General features: G+C 41.6%; 1 protein-coding gene across 1 annotated transcript in view; it reads right to left on the reverse strand.

The window, feature by feature from the left end:
- LOC110828029 (glutamate [NMDA] receptor subunit 1) overlaps positions 1-20,647 on the reverse strand; it is a 136,886-nt gene that overhangs the window by 34,019 nt on the left and 82,220 nt on the right. The window contains exon 3 of the mRNA XM_087349069.1: positions 20,500-20,585. The gene's annotated coding sequence lies outside the window, so the exon portion shown is untranslated. The remainder of the gene's footprint in view (positions 1-20,499; positions 20,586-20,647) is intronic.

Here is a 20,647-nt window from a genome sequence, read left to right on the forward strand (position 1 = left end):
CACATGCCACTGATTTTAAAACCCTATCGTGAAATGTACGTTTTCCGAGTAAAAACTACGTCAGATACAAGCCCTTGAAGAAGTATATTTTTCTTTTTAAAAAATATATGTAACTCAATATAGTAATTTGTGCACATTTCAATAACAATATCTAAACATTTTTTAATTATTTATTTAGTGTTCTGTCTGACGACAGGTCCATATGAACAGATCCTTCCATCCTTTTCTCGGACTGGGACCTGTTCATATACGTTCTTGGCAGATGATCCAGAAGTGGTTTGCCATTGCCTTCTTCTGTGTGTGAATGGAGTAATTGTTGGGATGCCACGGAGAAACCGGGGAAGCCCCCGGAGGAAAACTCCGTGTTGCCTAGACCACGGCCTTGCCCAACACAAGTTATAAATTCGGGCACCGCCGGGAATCGAACCCGAGACCCCAGGATTACAGGATTTGTTGTTTTAAAAATAGTGACAGAAGGGCTTTCTTGGACGTTGGGTTCAACGGGAAAATTATTCTTGATCCGAGAAGTTGGACCACCCTGCTCTAGACGCAGGGAATAATATTTAGAAATCTGAACGCCAACACCTTTAAAAAAGTTTAAGGAATGTGACCTGATACTATAACAAATAGGTCACAACAATTAAACAGTCGAATTGCGGTGGAGTGCGAGTAGCGGCTAAGGAAAATACACAAGGAGGACGGAGGTTTGAAAGGGAACGGTGGAACAGAACTATTTTCTGACCGGGGTAATGGCACACCGAAGGCTTTCTGTTGACTTTATGGCGAGTCGTAAGAATCCCTACGTCGCGTTTCGTCGGATTTCATTCCACCTCCCGCAGGCCTGTTGGAATCCCGTATGGATTTGCCACGACCAACGAACTTCACGGATATCTTGTTCGTCCGTCAATTCATTTCTTCGCTTTCTCTGGATTCTGTCGGGAATCATTCCGTACATCTACAGTTCGGATAAAGAGGTGGAACTTCACAAGTTAGGAGGGTATAAACTCAGGGGTCCCCGTGCTATCATTCGGTGTAGAGTTTCTTCATCTAGTCTTACCAAAGAACGGAAGATGTAATCGATAACTCAGGCCTGCTACGCAAGGTGGCCTAAATTCATAATAAAGGGCCTAGCGCTACTTGGTAAAGTATTGAATTCTCCAGAGTTTAAACAGGATGAAGGTGATAAAGGAAATACGTAAACACAAACACCAAATTCCTGGTAAAACTGTACGAATGACAACGACGCCTACACACGAACTCTGTGTAAGAACTGCCCGTTCGTATTTCACACAGAAATGTTCCAGTACGTTTAATTTTGTTTGAACCCGTCATGACAAGACCAAGGTCTTTTCTGCATGCATTACATAGATGCTTCGGTAATTCAATAATCCCGTTAATCTTCAGGAAGCTAGGACTCGAGGCACTTAGATTAACCCAGATCCTCTTAAATACGAATATTTAAAGCCTTCCTCAGTCGGGTTATGTCTTTGCACCTTTTCGAAATATTCTATTATGATATTAATTCAAATAAATATGTTAATTATAAAAGTTCACTCTCGCAAGATAAAATGGTGATTTGCAAAAATGTAATTTCTAACGCGGCCCTAAAATAAATGGGTTTTTGTTTAAACATTATATTAGCAAGAGAATTGCACAAACAACTTTCCGGGTTTATTATATCAGTTACATGAACAGAAATGAAAATTAATGAGAATTTAACAGTTTATATAAAACAACTATTTAACGATCTTATAAGAATATCTGAGATTATTTTGATATTGGGGGGAAAAGTACAGACGTATCAGATACGAAGCTTGGGAGGTGTTTCTCCAACTATTTCTGGGGTGGGACAGCTATAAAGTCCCCGAGAAAATCAAGTCGGTGGGATTTGTTCCCGGAGTCCGAGAACGTCACGAGGATATCATGAGCATAAAACAAATAAATTTCTTTCCGGCAAAAATAACAGCCAGAGGAAGCCCGAATTGTATTTTTTGTTATTTTCGATTACTATTATTTAAATTAGGCGTGAACCAGGCCCGGGCCCGGAAATAATCTGCATTACCAGACCCAGATTCTGCGTCGTAGCGTTAAGGTCAAACGCTGAAAATTACGATTCGCTGCTCATGTGTGGACCAACTTCACAAGAACCGTTTTCATGTTTTATTTGGCAAACCCGCGACAATATATCAATATATCAACGTGTTTACTACTACTGATAATGGACCTGCGCATTTGAGCTCCATTAATAACCATTATGCATGTGGCAATGCTCTCATGGCTACACGGGACCAGCTTTATAGCACCGTGTACGCATTTACGTAAGAGACTACCAGAAATCTCACGTTCCGCCTTTCAATAAAAGGAAAAAGAACGAGGGCACTGCCAATATGGAGACGATTAAATCAGAAAGCAAGACTTACTTTGTACCACAATTTCTTCGTCCTCTAGCTTTCGGGGTCACTTTCTCACGAGGGTTTAATACCGATAAAAACAAGAGATCTGAGGTTATTTTGCCGTCCACACGACGTTGCAACCCCAAAAACCAACGTCGATGTCGACACACTGCTGGAAAGGACAAACCCAAGTGGGATGCGAGATTTCAGTTTCTCACGACAGCGACTATGAAGATATCCCGTCTTCTGGTTTAGTCTGGCAGAAGTTTAGACTTTTTCCAGAGGTTCTTGCTGCCCCCACGAGTCATCGCCCTGATGATGGAGGCAGCAATGACCTCTGAAACGTCGGTAGACTTCTACCAGACTAAACGGCAAAAACAACCCCAGAAGACGGACATCTTTAAAGTCTCGTCTCATGATGTATCAGACGCCTTATACACATAAAATGTTTATTTCTATTCGCATTCAGCCCCAGCATAATTCATAATATCCTTACAGAATATGTTTGTACTGCGTTAAGCTACGCAGATAAACAGAAATCAAGTTGTTAGCGTTTCTGTTTATTGGGAAGCTCCCAAGACGGCTGATAAAGTAACCAGAATGGTACAAGGGAACAGAAGTTACGTCCAGATATAGGGGGGCTTACACGTGCCAATGAGTCCATATGTTATGCATGTAGCTACTTAAAAACCAACTTCCTCATGTCCGTATTTCTATTTTTCCTTTTCCACTGAATCTGAAAGGTCGAGCCGACCTCGACTAAAATCAGACTTACGTAACACGTACTGGCCAGTGAAGCTTGATCGCGCGGTCCTGGCACGAAGTACAGCGAATTTTTAACAGTTCGGCGGAAAATTACAGGGTCTTTTTTTAATACCTTTCTGCAACGCACGTTCAATGATTCACAACAAAATATTATTTGTCACCCCCTGAAACCCCTCTTCAGTATTTATTACTGCGAGGCCTAAATAATTACGCATCAGAAAAGAAATTGATTCAATCAGCCACAAACGCACATTCAGACAGACCTCATAAAGCTTGTGATGTTAATATTTATATCAGGCAATAATTTACAATTCCAAAATACAATGCAATTTAGCTGATGGACTGACACGCCGGGTTCTTGCGAAACTTGAGCATATTAAGTACAGATTCTATATTAAAGTTGTCCGATACAAATATGGAAGTTTCGCAAAATGAAGTTTTCGTTTGTAAGAATAATGTGATGAAAACTGAAATATCCCAAGCTCCAAAGGTCCATTACTTATCGCTATTAAACAGAAGACTACGTGTGAATTTCAAATGTACGCCATGTTTGTTTACATTAAAAACAGTAGCGAATCACAACATAAACAAATCCCCATATCGAAAGGCTGATGAAAATTACTGGGTAACACGGGACCCTTCCTTAGTACCCTGATGGTTCAATAAATTGCCCTCAATTGTAACAATGCGGTCGGCGAGTCCATAAAGAAGGACAAATGAGACCCCATCTTTGGAGAGGTTCGAGACATATCACTGTTTTGGTACAGCGCATTAAAAGAGGTAATAAGACACGTGACACAGATCTCCCACTCTACGGACACGGAAACAAAAGATAACTGGATTTACAGGAAAAGAATTTGTACAGAACAAATTTTTTTAGGCAATAAACTACCTGAGTACGTGAGGAATTTTATTTAGGTACGGTACAGGCTGTGAGACAATGGTGTTAATGTAGAACTAAACATACATTTCAACAGTTCCATGAAACCATAAAACGAACACTACTAGCGGAAATGCCAAAAGCAACTCTTACTAAAATTACACAGAGTAAAGGCCACGTCTTCTGTAAGGACCGGAATGCAGGACGTTAAAGAGTTAAGTTGAATGGAGATGCGTTTTCAGAGAACACAGGAAGACTGCCATAAACGCAATAAAGCATGCAAATAACATATATCAATAGAACGACAAAAGAAACTGAGAGAATATTCAGAATGTCTGAAACCGAATCAAGACGTTGCCCTGTCACTAAAACGCCAGGTGTACCAGATAGCGAAGCTAATCCTTATACTGGGATAAGACCAACAGCTCGGTCTGTAATTAGACGCCATTACAAAACTATTAAGACAAAGCGCATAAACAATCAATCAGGTTTATCTGAGTGATGTGGGCCGTAGAAGTCTGGAATCTACACAAAAAACAGTCACTTACATCAGTGGTATTCAACCTGGAGTACTCGTACCCCCGAGGGTACGCGAAGACATCTTAGGGGGTACGTGAAATTTAAAAAAAAATATTATTTTATGATAAACACTGAATAATCAGTAATGTAATTTATTTAATTTATATTAGATGTAGATTATATACTATGTATAACTTGAATTATACATCAACAACTTTGGGGGTACAAAGTTGAAGAGAAATTACATCTGGGGGTACGCGAAGACATCTTAGGGGGTACGTGAAAGTTTAAAAAAAAATATATATATTATTTTATGATAAACACTGAATAATCAGTAACGTAATTTATTTAATTTATTTTAGATGTAGATTATATACTACGTATAACTTGAATTATACACCAACAACTTTGGGGGCACAAAGTTGAAGAGAAATTACATCTGGGGGTACGCGAAGACATCTTAGGGGGTACGTGAAAGTTTAAAAAAATATATATATATTATTTTATGATAAACACTGAATAATCAGTAACGTAATTTATTTAATTTATTTTAGATGTAGATTATATACTACGTATAACTTGAATTATACACCAACAACTTTGGGGGGTACAAAGTTGAAGAGAAATTATATCTGGGGGTACGCGAACAAAAAAAGTTTGAATACCACTGACTTACATCAACTTCGGCTACTCAATTCGGTGGCACAAGCCGACATTTCCGTAACATAACATTAACCTTCATGTGACCTATAAAAATAGCAGAGAAAGCAATCGATTTCTTCAGTTCACAACACGCAGACGGACGGATGGACGAGCTGTCAGTATAATCGTCCCCCTTGGGCCTATCTGCTAGGGCTTCTGCATCATGTGATGATTAATGAACAGCTTTCCTTGAATGATGCATACATGTGGCGTCATCACAACATGGCAGCCACGCCTCTCACTCCAATACGTGTTTCCGTTTTAAGCACCCTTTTTACTCCGACTCCTCTCCTTCACGTTTCATTCATCTTCTGTTCCTCCTCCTTCGTCTTTAGAGTCGCAATGTACCTGGCTGAACCAGCGCCGAAATAAAAATGAAATAAGATAAGAAGTGATGAAGACAAATCTAACAGAATTCAACACAAACATGCCAACACTAGAGAGATAACCATTTCGCAAATGGACACTGTGAAGAACCTCCGAGTTCAAAAAAGAAATCAACAAGAAATTTTCCTGAAAAGCGAAGTATTTCAGATACGATGCAACAATAAAAACACGTAAAATAAAATAACAAAAGTGATTTTTTTTCCCTTCACAAAGAACGCCTGTACTGGCGCTAACAGGCGCATCAATACATCGATTGGCGTCTGTGGCATTAATGGATCCAAAGAAAATGGATTTTGTGACATGAACTGGATTGGAGTGTCTCAGGACTGAGACCGACAGTGAATTTTTTTTCCCATTTGTTACGACAACGAATCTCCGAATTCCTTAACAGAAGCTGTGTCACTGTAGTTAGCGTGCTGGTTGGTTTCTTACCAAACACGTTTATGTTTGGCCACCAAGAACACTAGAATCCTCCTACAGCAGAACAATCTCTATGCAGAACACGCGGCATCACAAGCCACAGACGGGATCCCCTTACTTTACACAAATTTCCTCCATAAACACAAACATCAGTACAACAACATCACACCAGATTACAGCAGCTGCAAACAAGAATTAGCGTTGTTACACTTCTTACTGATTACACGGCTAATGGAAAGCTCTTTGTTACTTGCGTCAGGAATTATACAAATGCCCTGTTTGTTACCCAGGTCTCTCATATGGTGGGAGCAATCAGATTTTACGAGCCAAAAACGCGTACTTAACTGCAGATGACATTTCGGGTGTAAGACGAGACAAATTTCAGTAACAAACTCCATGAAGCAGAGTTCTTCTTGAGGACCCACGATGACGCTCAAGAAATTCTCCGTCCTTTATGAAACCTGGCAGTTCATTAAAACGTTCACAATTGACAGTCATCGGCCAGTATCAAGCGCCATTTAAATCCAATCCACTCTCTAACCCTTTTTCACGAGATCCATTTAACGCCGTCCTATCTATGCCTAGGTCTTATTTTGGGTTTTCCAACTAAAATATCGCGCATGTCTCATTTTCAACTCATCCCATCCTCAATGACATGATTACCCGAATATTTGGTGAAGGGTACAAATTATGGAGCTTCCAACGGTCCAACCTCCTGTCGCTCCCTCCCGCTTAGGCCCAAACACTCTCTCAACGGCTCCAAAACCTCTCTTCCTAACTTAATCTACGAGACCAGGTTTCACACTCACACTAAACGTCAGTTAAAATTATATTTTTGTATATTTTAATATCTCGTTTTACATACAAGACAGAAATACGAAATATTCCGCGCCACGTCGTAGAAAACAGCCCCAAATTACGCGCGCTCTAAATTTTCTCGCTAATTTAACTTGTTTAATATGATTACAACATTAATTTTCAAGTCCTATGGTTACAACTAACCTCAAACGATGCATCCACGTCTAGACACTTTAACGTGTTACAGCTGTAACTTTGGAAACAGAAGTTTCTCGTGAAATTTTAACAGAGAAACATGCTCCAAACCAATTTAAGAATCATTCGAAAGCGAATGGTAACTGTAAGAACAACAGTTCGAGAAACAATCCGGAACAAAATATACGACACCCATCAGAATACATGCGAGGATTACGTAGTTAAACAGTCAATGACGCAACCGAACAGACGGTACGTTACGTCAAATTTAAAGCCGCATACATGTGAGACTCATGCAATTATTTCACATCTGAGTCAACAAAGCTGATGATTAGAAGCTTAAGTTACAAGAGCAGAACTAACTGTGGCCTGCGTCTCATAGCCGGCTTACGTATTACTTCGGGTATCCTCAGCGGTATGGTAATATGAACGTATTTTGTAAGCAGTACGAAAGAATACGGCGTTCTTTGTGAACTGCAAGAAAGTTCCTCATGCGTTAACACACGAATAACGTGGGTGAGAGCTATTTTCCTGTCTGCTTCGAACAGTTCAAGCTGAAATTCTGGGCCTCAGGCGGGAGACCGTTCCAACGCATTGGATATCAGTAGACTGTTCCTCCTTCCAGACAGGAAGTGAATGTCTTGTATCAAGAGCGCAGGAATGGGTGCAATCTTACTGCGAATTTTTTCCTTTGAGGTCGTCGTCTATGGCTCTCCCTTCAGCTGGGTTCACAAAAAAAGAAATCTGGTAGGGTTATATCCGAGTGGCCCTTTAAGATAGCCCTGTTTATAAAATATCTGAGGTATCGCCCCCAGTTGTGCATGGGCGCCGGGGATGGTCAATTTCATTCAGCTTCTTATATGACGAGACGAAATTTCATCACAAGGACTTAGATATCCGTGCGCCTACATAATTTGATCAACATCGGTGAATAAACAGTGGTTTTGCTGCTGAAAGTCTATACCATTCTGTCCACGAAGTAAATTTATTGAAGATATTCATGTATCCTGCTTTACAGCATGTGCCTTGCTGCCTGCCCCGTCTTTTTTGAAACATCAGAGCGGTACCTTCATCTCCCATTGGCGAATGTACCGCTGCTAGTCGCCAGTAATATTCTCAAAACCGCAGGGTTTCCGTATTTACCCAGTACACACGACGTCACCCAACACTGTCAGCCAAGCACTCTGCAGATACGCAGTGCATATGACCTTGTATCAAACTTCGTGGTAAGTACTACTGTCTGATACCCAGGGAAAAAAGCAAGGATTTTGGGAGTACTTCTCCGCGTCGATCTCCACTGCCAAGGCCAAAGCTTTTCTCCTGAGCAAGAAACAGCAAGTAACATCCTGGATGGAGATCAAACGTAACAGATCCTTTCTCGCGAAGTTTGCGCAAAAACTGCGCATCGCCTATTGCGCTCGTCACATCCATCTGCTTGTCTTAGACACTAAAGATGGAGGCAGCACGTTCCTGAAAAAACGTAGGGGGGACACAGCCCATTTCCACACAGTGTCAATATCCAAAAATAGTAAACAATGTATCACTGTGAAAACGTAAATTTGAGTTTACACTACGCATAGAACCAACGATTGACTAGTGACCTAACACCCAAAATAACCGACCGATACGGTAGGGAGTGTCTCCGTTCGTTCTTCCACTCGTTCGGTGGGCGACTACCGAATGTGACATCCTCTGACGCAACACCGACGTTCAAGAGGAGGGTACACACAACTTACAATGTCGATAAGATCTCAACCGTCGACAGCCTGGAAACAAACTGGTGCGGTTACGAGGCCACAAAGGGGAAGTACAGTCACACCTTTCTAAGCCTCGGATAAGTGCATTCGGTACCGGAATACACACAATATCCTCACGCGCTCTTTGCAGAGTGCAATTTGTTCTATAGTTCCCACTTTGGCCACCAGATCGCAGTACCTCAATGTCTACCTCACGACTTTCCTCGTGAGTAATTTCGTTATCACCGCTCGCAGGACATTCAAAAGTACGATACTGACGTCGTGCAGAATGACACAACCTCCACAACGAAATTTTATCCAAAACCGTCCAATTGCTCTCGAGTTGAATCGACTGGGTGGACGGACAGACACGACCACTGCGATTTACCAACTATGACATTAAGAGAGAGCTTCTCTAACTGAACGGATATTGACGAATATGGTATTATCCATCGGTGTTGAAAATGGACGGACATGAGGTATCCGATGACGTCTATTTCAACCTCATATTCCTCGTCTCACTCTGCTTAAAATCGTTGTAGTACACGTATCTACGCGACTAAAATTTCAACATCAGTGCTGCCAACATATGATTGATGGACGGAAGTACTGTGGTCGTGAACGCGCCCATTTAATGCAAGGTTTCCCGGCTCTATTTACAAAGGTGACATTTCTGACGTCAAAGTATCCCCGAGGGAGGAACTTCACAAAACACGCGGCAGTACCGGGCTCACAAACGTTAACATGACGCAAGTGATGGTAATCTCTGCCCGACGTGTCCAAACCCAAAATCTGACGTCACCGACGCACATAAGATTGTTACAACATAAATATTCCAGATGCACTTGTGATAACTCACAAGATGACTAAATGCAGCAGTGACAAACAACAGCAGCTGATCTGACAACGTAACCTCCTCCTCCGAGGAGATTATTTTCTCTAGCGTCTGCAACTAGCAACAGTACATTCATACTTCAATTACCAATGCCACAAATAACGCAACTGCCAGCCAAAGCCTACCGATACAACGTTTTGTATGGGTGTGAAACTTGATCACCTAATGCAATATATTTTTTTATTTAGTGTTCTGTCTGACGACAGGTCCATCTGAACAGGATCCTTCCATCCTTTTCTCGGACTGGGACCTGTTCATATACGTTCTTGGCAGATGATCCAGAAGTGGTTTGCCATTGCCTTCTTCTGTGTGTGAATGGAGTAATTGTTGGGATGCCACGGAGGAAAACTCCGTGTTGCCTAGACCACGGCCTTGCCCAACACAAGTTATAAATTCGGGCACCGCCGGGAATCGAACCCGAGACCCCAGGATTACAAGGCCAGCGTTCTAACCGCTAGACCACCTCATCTTATTATTATTTAGTGTTCTGTCTGACGACAGGTCCATATGAACAGGATCCTTCCACCCTTTTCTCGGACTGGGACCTGTTCATATACGTTCTTGGCAGATGATCCAGAAGTGGTTTGCCATTGCCTTCTTCTGTGTGTGAATGGAGTAATTGTTGGGATGCCACGGAGAAACCGGGGAAGCCCCCGGAGGAAAACTCCGTGTTGCCTAGACCACGGCCTTGCCCAACACAAGTTATAAATTCGGGCACCGCCGGGAATCGAACCCGAGATATATAAAATAATTAGTGCCTAAATTAAATATATCTTGCTTGACTTTGAGTAATGAATAAGAATAATAAATCATAAATTTATTAACCTACACTGTGTCATTTGGTTAATACATGTTTTGGAATAGAAAATTAGCATCACCGTGAAGTTTCAGTAATTGTCGTCAGTTATACCTAGGCGGCCCGCGACTTTAATGTGGTTCCAAGTTTTAAAAATTTGACAAGTCCTGCCTTAAGGGAAGAACACAGATTGACGGTTTCTTACGGGAGATCGTGTTGAGGAAAATGTCTGAACCTGGTTAAAGACTGCTATAAATGTAATGATTCTTCGGTGTTCCATTAAAGGCGACCATAATGTCCTCAAGGACTCTGCTACATACAGTTAGTTGGCTAAGCGACGAAACTCTGAACAACACGGATCCAGACCCGAAGATGTGTCATACAACTACGCGTATTAATTTCACAGAAACTTCACAATTACATTAACTAGTTTTCAAACTGTCTCGGTGGAAATGCAAGAGAGACTTTCGAAAGCTATTTAGTGACGATTGTACAGGATGATAGGATAAAGTGATTAGTTTAAATTCATGAAAATAACGTTCTCCGGGTTCGATCCGCTTGTAATGCACAACGCGACACAAAGGGAAATCAGACGACAGCTGCTAGAGACACCTGCAGCAGGAAACTGACAACGAGCCATCTGCAGAGCGGCAGTCTTATCTCGGCGGGTTTGGGTTAGGGTTGAGGAAGGGGTTTCTTTAAAAGCATTTCGTTCCTGAATGTAACTTATTTATTCAAATGGTCAGGTTCGACAATTATTTTATTATTTATTTTAGTGTTCTGTCTGACGACAGGTCCATATGAACAGGATCCTTCCATCCTTTTCTCGGACTGGGACCTGTTCATATACGTTCTTGGCAGATGATCCAGAAGTGGTTTGCCATTGCCTTCTTCTGTGTGTGAATGGAGTAATTGTTGGGATGCCACGCAGGAAAACTCCGTGTTGCCTAGACCACGGCCTTGCCCAACACAAGTTATAAATTCGGGCACCGCCGGGAATCGAACCCGAGACCCCCACATTTACAAGGCCAGCGTTCTAACTGCTAGACCACCGTGGCTAACGTTCGACAATTAGGTACTGTAAATAGCAAGATGTATTGCTTGCAACACAACTTCCGACATGAAGACCTTCCGATATACAAATGAAGAATCTGCTACTGCCAACAGCTTGTATCTGACAGAAAATTTACATCTTACAGCAGAGGTTTAAAGTCAGTACCATGTGTAACAACTGTACGTGAATCAGCAGACGAGATAAGATCCTTCATAATAAATAAAATAAATGAGCCTGTAACAAATAATTAGTGAACCTGGTTCCTGTTTCGGGCCGATGTGGCCCACGGACCGCCGATTGCACCACGCTGGCAACACAACCGAGACAATGCGGATGCCACCTGCGTTCCAGGTACAGAACAATCGATCGATATTCACTCTGCACCGATAAAGCATCAGGGTTCTCAAGTTCACGCATCGTGGGAAACAGTCAAAGTCCCCCTTGTTTATGGCGGTGGGGTTTCCGCTGCAATTATAAGTAACGTATTTCTTTATTTTTACGCTAAGTTAATAAAACTGTTTAAGTCAGCTTTATATTTTAGATGTTGGGCGGACTTGGGAAAATAATTGTTGCAAAATGGCGAATGGAAACAAAGTGCAATAACAGACAGAGAGCTGGGAGCAATTTGCTTACACAGGAAGAACCCGCAATTATATCATTATATACAAATCCAATGCCAAGAACAGATGATAAACGGTAATTTCTTTCTCGCTAACTTATAAATCATCTGGATGATGCATGTAACAGGCCAGCAGGCAGGAATAATTTAACTGCAGTTTTATCTCGTGCATCAAGAGACTTCAGCTTTCGAAAAAATGCAGTTCACATAACCGCTACAGCCGGATATGTGCGGGATCTCGTCAACGTTCCCACATCAGGCACGCGCGTTCCTTACTCCTAGATTCGTGCCTCAGTCAATCTCAACGTGCAGGAAGAAAATTACAATTGGATAAATCCCTACTTTCTGCAACCCTGATTAAAATCATTATCAATCTGAGTAGTGTAGTTGATTAGTCATCGCAAAACGCCAACACCAACGAAACGCAACACGCACAGCACTAACCAGGTTATGATAAACTTACGCCAGCCTCACGTTTTAAGTACACCATCAACGTAAAAACAGTCCAAAAAATCCATCTATTCAATCCCATAACTTTTCATGTAAATCTGTATCACGCTGTATTGTGCAAAAAAGTTATCTTAAATGAGAAAAAAAAAAGTTGCTAATGCAGTCAGTATTTGGCGGCTTCAGATGTAGCTGTGACCAACTTTTCAGTTTAACGTCAACTCAAGATCTAGGACGCGTCTTACTGAATGCGAATTGAAAAGACAGAAATTAAACCAAATATTGCAACTACTCTTCTAAGGAAAGTCTGCAACAGAAGACATTACTTCGTAGAAATCTTAATAAATGTCCAGAAAATTTCAATAAATATTATGATTTGAGCTTTTCACGGCGGTGAGTCTGAAGATGGCTGTCTTATGGGTTGTTGCGCCGTGTAGTCTGGTAGAAGTTTACAGACGTTTCAGAGGTCCTTGCCGCCTCTATCATCAGTGCGACTGCAACGACCCGGAAGACAGCCATCTTTCAATAAACAGTCCTCATTTATACCCCTGAGACCCTGCGTCTGAAAAAAGTTTAAAACCCCTACGATACGGAATTACAGAGAATATCCAGGAAGGAAAAGGCTCACTTTCCACATATCTGGACGGAATATTAATGGCGACTATCGGCATGCATCCAAGCCACAGCAACGCGCATTAATAACCAAACCACCACACACACACACAAAAAACAAAGTCCCAGAATCGATACAGAGACAAAATATTGGAGTTCAATATTGGATAAAGTGAGAGCGAAGTTCCAATGCGGGCCACTTGATGGAAAAACTTCGATAACGGATGGCATATGGTAACTCACGATAAAACGCACTCAACTACATTTATTTTGGGGTACCTAGCTGACGGTGTTAGCAGCTATTTAAGAACACACACACAAGATTTGAGGTTCTCACGGCAGCGAGAATGTAGAATGTTGTGGTCATGACGCGGTGTAGTCTTGTGGATGGTTAACTCCATCTTCCAGGTAGAAGACAAGACATATTCTGAACATGGAGACGAAACATTCCTCCAAAAGATTAAAGGTTTCACTACACCGAAATGCAAAAATAAATTTTAATATTATCTTCCAACCGTCACGCTTTGAGATTTCATTTTCTCACGGTGGTGAGTACGAAGGTCCTGCTGCCTTCATCATTAGGGCGACAAAAGTCATCGCCCTAATGATACAGCAAGGACTTCTGAAATGTCCGTAAATTCCTATTAGACATCCCAGACGACAGCCATATTTCAGCTGATATTTTTTTACATCTCTTGTTTCCGGAACAACGATTTCATAACAAACGTCGTTAGGGCCGCGAAATCGGAATCTTTTAATTCTGGAGTTTTGAAAATCTTTATGCTGATGTGACCTCTGAAGACGATGTTCACAATGAATTGAAAAAGAGCACACGGACAACCGACTCCTCTCGAAAATTACCGTAGAGTTTCTGACATCACAACCTACTTGTTACAGATTAGCAGGTTGCAATTATTGAAATAAGTCTTAGTCCGGGGTCTGCAGCTGCTACCGGAGACTTGGGACGTGTTTAAAACTTTCCGGAGCTGGCAACTTTCCGCAAGTGTGCGTCGAATGTTCCGCATTTAGAAAACTAGTTCCTCGCCGGAAACGGCAATAAAGACTCTCTTGCATCTGAAGCAGCAGTTGAAGTACCACAGCGAAAAGAAAAGAAAATATTAGGCGATACGTGTTCGAAAAAACCTACGTTTATCTGCGGAAGTTAAGAACCGACCAAGAACGGAACACTGGCACTTCGCAACTTGCCAATGTGACGGGGCGATGTGGCGATATCCGAGTGGGAACGCGTCCGTGTGTGTCCCACTGCTACCACATCAATAAACTGGACCATTTTAAAGAAATGCATTTGGACCCAAGGGAGATGAAGTGACAGGAAGCTGGAGAAAACTGCACAGTGAGGAACTTCATACAATTCGTACTGTAGGATAATCAATTAAGGAGGATGAGATGGGTGGAACACGTAGCACGCATGGGGAAATAAGAAATGCATATAAAATTTTGGTTGGATAGCCTAAAGGGAAGAGACCACTCAGACGACCTAGGCATAGATGGGAGGACAATATTAAAAAGAATCTCAGGGAAACAGGGTCCCCAAACCGGTGGCGGGCTCTTGACCAGCTAAGTGAAACTATCAGCCTCTCGAGGACTTTGTTCCATGAGTTGGTTGGGACAACCAATACCAACATAACGGTCACTATAACTCTGAGCTAGGAGTGAATAAGCCCCCGTCTCCTGCCAATGTAAAATCGAAAATGAAACATAAAATCTAGCGATATCTATTTTCCATTATACTGCCAGAAAGTACTTCAGGTAGGTTTTAATATTACACCGAGGTAAAATATCACGGCACTTAAAAAATACGAATGGTTGGAAAAGAAATGCAAACGATTCGAAATCTACTTGAACAGAGACAAATCATTCAGGAATTAAAGACGTACGTTGCTCTTCGATCTTTGTTTAACGAGAAGGACGGAGAAAGTAATTTTTCTTGAATCTCGTTCCACCCCACAAAAAGATATGCAAACACGAAAACGCAGGCAAGATGACGACGATGATAAAGAAATGCACGGAGCAAAGGAGTCGATTCTGATTACACAAATACAAAAAGTTCCCTCAGAGTCCAAGAGTCATTCGATATGGTTAAGTTATGCAGCACTGAGAAGTCTCGTGTTCTCAGTCTATCCGCTGCCGGAGGCCTCAGGAAATGTCAACACTGATGACAACGGTTCAGAAAATTGATGGCACGTCAGAGCCCATTACTAAACGACTGGAATCCATCACAGTCACCCAATCCGAAGAGAATAAGAAGAAAACGCTGTGATAAATATACACTGCTTCATATAATGTGACAAGATTGAGGGTCTTTTTAGACTGGGAGGGACCGTCACATTAGGACTGAGCGCAATTGAAATTAGGAACACGGAGTCGCGGGTGAGGCGAGCGGCTGGTGTGAGCTACTATCGTACCAAGATAGTGTGTTCGTCTCTGGGAAACACGTTCAAGAGCCAGAAATATCATCACCGTCACCTGAACCTTTCCGACGTACGTTACAGTGACAGTTAATTGGATACTTATGAATCTGTCGATTTCATGAAACACGAAATCCCATCACTCTGTATTAAAATGTGCCATATATATATATATATATATATATATATATATATATATATAGCATATCTTAACCCTTCAAAGCAGAATGAATGAGAGAAGAGAGAACGTGGGAGAATAGTGAGTGTCACTACATTTAACGGGGATGGTGGACATAAATTTTCGGTCATAAAGGTTCCCAGACAGTGCCCACTCGTCCTTCTGATGATCGTAGGTTGAATACGAAGTAAGGCGTTCGGAACTAGGGAAGTAAAGCGATGATAAATGGAGTAAGGAAAGACGTTTAATGGGGGGGTCTTACGACATCCAGATAATATTTAAACGTTCGGTTCCCGCCGTAAGGAAAACACTTCAAACATCAATGGGCCAAGGCTGTTTAAAGATGTATTATCTTTTTAATGCCAGAATTCTATAAAAACCATTGATACATTCTGTGAAATTTTTGAACGAAATGTTTATGGTTTATTTAACTATGATTTCAGTAGCTCAGACTACACGAAGTCAAATGGTATAAGCAGTGACTAATTACTTCGAAAAATATTAAAGAAAATGATAGTGACCTAATTTCAGATAGAGTCTGGGCAAAGGAAAAACGTCAGGGCAGTCCCTGTCTCCGGGACGTCCCGAATGAAAGCAGGAGTACGAAGATGGCTGTCTTCTGGGTTTTCGATCCGTTTAATATAACAGAAGTTTAGAAACGTTTCAGAGGACCTTGCTGCCTCCACCATCAGGGACGCCCTACCAGACTACAGGGCGCTACGATCTTCGTACTCACCGCCATGAGAACATCAAATCGAACAGCACGATGTTCGCCCTATGTACCAACTTGACGGTGGAAACTGATACCAACATTTTCTAACGAATCTGCTAGATATCGAACACTGGCCACCCAGCCCAATACCTAATAACCTTACTGAGTTTCCCTGGCTCAAAAATTGTGATGGAGTAACTTAAAATACAGTTTTCAAAGTTTTCCATCGAATGCCGCCAACTTTGACCTCGCACTCATACAAATTTCAACGTTTCATTTAACCTACCGGCAAAAGATATGGATCGTGAAAATAAGAATTTACAGCAAACACCACAAAATGATAGAGACCGTACAACGCTGTGACTTAACATTATTTAATGTGGTAACACTGGAACACAGTCCAATGCATGACACCAAACTATGCAATATCATAAGGTTGTGTTCTCGTAAGAAAGTACGCATGTGTGTATGCATAAGACAGTGGTAATTTATTATATATTTCATAAAGACCTCTATTTGTACATTTTTCGTAGCATGACCGTTAACCAACGCGCCATATCTTTGAGTCTGCCGGAGCGGGTCCTGATGACAGAGCACCCTGGTTCATCGCGAAAATATTAGTAGTTCCTATTGCGGTCGACATACAGTGGCGACACATTCCTTCTTATCAAGGTCCCATAATAGACGCTGCCCAAACTTCAGACTGACTGTATAGTCCGGAAAATCTAAACTTTGTACGGTGTAATTATTTTGACGACGTCACGTCGAAGTCAAGCTAATTTTTAAGGTTAAGACCATTCACAGAAAATCTCTGATCACTGATAGATGAAGCATCCTAAAATCCAAGTGTATGGACCGCGACGTACAATGTGTATGAAATGGAAAATTCTCTTTCTTCTCGGAACTCATAAGGGACAACAACGAACCTACACAAAGAACAAATAAAACCGATAAAACAATACGTCTTTTTTCGTGCTCTGGCAACCTTTGCTTTGGCATATTGGCGTTTTACAACTACAAAATTTAGTTTGAAATTTCTGATCTGCAAAAGTAATTCTGAATAGACGCACAATACTGTCACAGATGGAACTCCGTGCCTGACAGCAAAATGCAGAGACTTGATATTAAAGTAATATACACGAGACAGGGGGTCTAAAGGTATAACATCGCTCAAACATACTTCATTTATGAAATTACCACGTTAGACTCAGCATGAAGACATCTAACGACAAATGGTACATATTATCTCAGCGCTCGCTTGGGAATCGTGAAACAATCACTTGTCTCCTTCCGCGTATCTATCAGTTAACCACAGACTTAATTAAATAACACACAATCTAAGCTACTGACAGCATCGTTAAATAAAACCACTAATACGAACTTATTTGTGTGTTGGAAACGACATATATCAAATCTAGAGTCCCATCTCCGAAACGTCGTTTTACGTTTTATATTTACTAGACGATGGATAATATCCAAGAAAATTTTTTACTCAATTGACATATATCAAGCAGCTTTCTGGAATCCCTCGATGCCTCAAAATCTTCATCAAATGCCACGAACTAGATCCAGATTTTCCTGTGGCCCCAAAGACTGTCCGTGACTGTGATCCGGACAAATGTCACCAACTTGCATCATTATTACTTCGTAACTTCGACCAGTCTCTCCATTCAGATCGGGAGGGAACTTCTACTTTCGCCACTGCAGGGTTACTGCTTCGTGTTCCAGTTGCTACCCTTCGCTCGCGCTCCAAGTTTCATAATTAACTGCAACCCCCATCCCCGTGCCTCATTCCGATATAGCTTGTGCCCAGGTCGCCGGGGAAATTAGGGGTGTTGGGAGGGAGGAGGATCTGCGTTTAGTTTGCGATTGCAGAACAAGGCAAATGGGAGAGGAGACACTGACGTGGATTTTAAACACACACACACACACACACGTGCATTCCAGCAGCCCAGATCCTCAAGACGCCGCGGATCAAAGAAACGTTTGCTGATAAGAAGTCTCTGAAAAAGACGATGAACCAAACAAGACCAGCAAAAACCAACAAACCTTAGTGAAGTGTGACTTCAGCGGGCAAGGGGAGATTTTGTGATTTACGGCAAAACGAACAATTTGGACCGATAAGTCATTTGACGCCATCTACAGGGCTGCATGAGAAACAAGCAGTACCACTTTATTATACAGTATTATTGACCGCTAGCCACGGTGGTCTAGCGGTTAGAACGCTGGCCTTGTAATCCTGGGGTCTCGGGTTCGATTCCCGGCGGTGCCAGAATTTATAACTTGTGTTGGGCAAGGCCTCGGTCTAGGCAACACGGAGTTTACCTCCGGGGGCTTCCCCGGTTTCTCCGTGGCATCCCAACAATTACTCCATTCACACACAGAAGAAGGCAATGGCAAACCACTTCTGGATCATCTGCCAAGAACGTATATGAACAGGTCCCTGTCCGAGAAAAGGATGGAAGGATCCTGTTCATATGGACCTGTCGTCAGACAGAACGCAAAATAAATAAATATTATTGACCGCCTTAACACAACATTTAAAACGACCTCTTCATGTCTTAGTACTTGGTTCAAAACATCTTTCGACACACAAGTGGGATTGCTTCAAAAGAACTAACGTAATTTTATCAATTACAAATACCTAGTACGATTACATATAATTAGTTTTAATATATAATTAGAATAACTAGAGACAAACATTGTCCAGTGACACGTAAACGTAAATTATGACCTGAAGATGGACCTGTAGGCTTGAAACATGCGTTGAATTAAATACTAAGACATGGAGAGAGAGTTTCTAAAAGTTGTGTGAAGGCAGTTAATAATTGCACATTAAGTTTCTTCAATAACACGACGCTCCAATGAAATTCAGTACCAACTCGAAATTGGGGAAACCACTCAGTATTTGTGTGTGAAGGGCTAAGGCCTCTTTCCACCTGGTGCAGGTGGTATACAAAGTTACCACTGGGCTTTATACATCTGAAAGCTGTAATCTTCATTCTGGTTGCCGTGAGAACCTAAAACCTTATCGAGTTGCATGAATCTTTTATTCATGCAAAGAGCACGTGGTGGTAATTTAAATATTCGATGCTCTAAGTTACGTATATGAACAGGTCCCAGTCCGAGAAAAAGGATGGAAGGATCCTGTTCATATGGACCTGTCGTCAGACAGAACACTAATAATAATAATAAAAAAAAATTAACATAAAATCGTTCAAGCTCTTCTACCAATTAATAAGTGATTTTCTCTTAACCAGTGAATTTTATTAAACTGTATACTACAGGATGCATGTCTCACAAACCCTTACAAATTTTATTAAAAATAATTTATCGCAGGTTAAACCCAGGCGAGACTGCCCAAATAAGTATTTAGTCCCATAAGTAATCTGTGCCTTAAAACGAATTATACTCGCACCAAAATAAGGATCTGATAAAGGATTCAAATGCTGTAAGAATTAGATATCCGTCTTCTGGGTTATTGCGCTGTGTAGTCTGGTCGATGTTAACCAACGTTTCAGAGGTCATACAGCCTCCGTCATCAGGGCGATGAATATGCCAATAGGGTGTGAGGTGCTGGGTTTATAGGCCGGGAAGTGAAAGGTGTAGCCTGCCCCGAGCCAATGGGAGCCAGACTACACAGCGCAATAACCCAGAAGACGGATATCTTCATACTCACCGCTGTGAGAACCTCAAGTCTTACACTGTAAGAATTAATTTACGCTCTTAAAATGAGAAAGTTCTGAAAGAATGGCAAAAATGAAACACTTGGCAGGTTAGCACATAGCGGAAATGCCGTAGGCCTATTACAAAAAAAGTCTCCGAGTATGTGAAAACGCCCAACTAGGTAATTAGGTACTTCATTACGTCGCTCTTAAAATAAACACCACAAACCAGACATTCTGGGGGGGGGGGGGAACCTCATTAAAAAGTGGATAAATAATCAGAGATTCATTACAAACCCAAACGGCGGAAATAACCCTCCTCGTGCAGAATGACGACTTCCGCCACTTACATCTCACTCCTTATTGGCAACGTCTCCAGAAGCCTAGAACGGAAAAGAAAATGCAATAGAAGCCTTCGTACATGCGATAAAAATTGCGATAAAAA

This window comes from Zootermopsis nevadensis, unplaced genomic scaffold (genome assembly GCF_977971745.1).
Source record: "Zootermopsis nevadensis isolate Lab colony 2312 unplaced genomic scaffold, Znev_1.0 Znev_ptg000015l, whole genome shotgun sequence".
NCBI lineage: Eukaryota > Metazoa > Arthropoda > Insecta > Blattodea > Termopsidae > Zootermopsis > Zootermopsis nevadensis.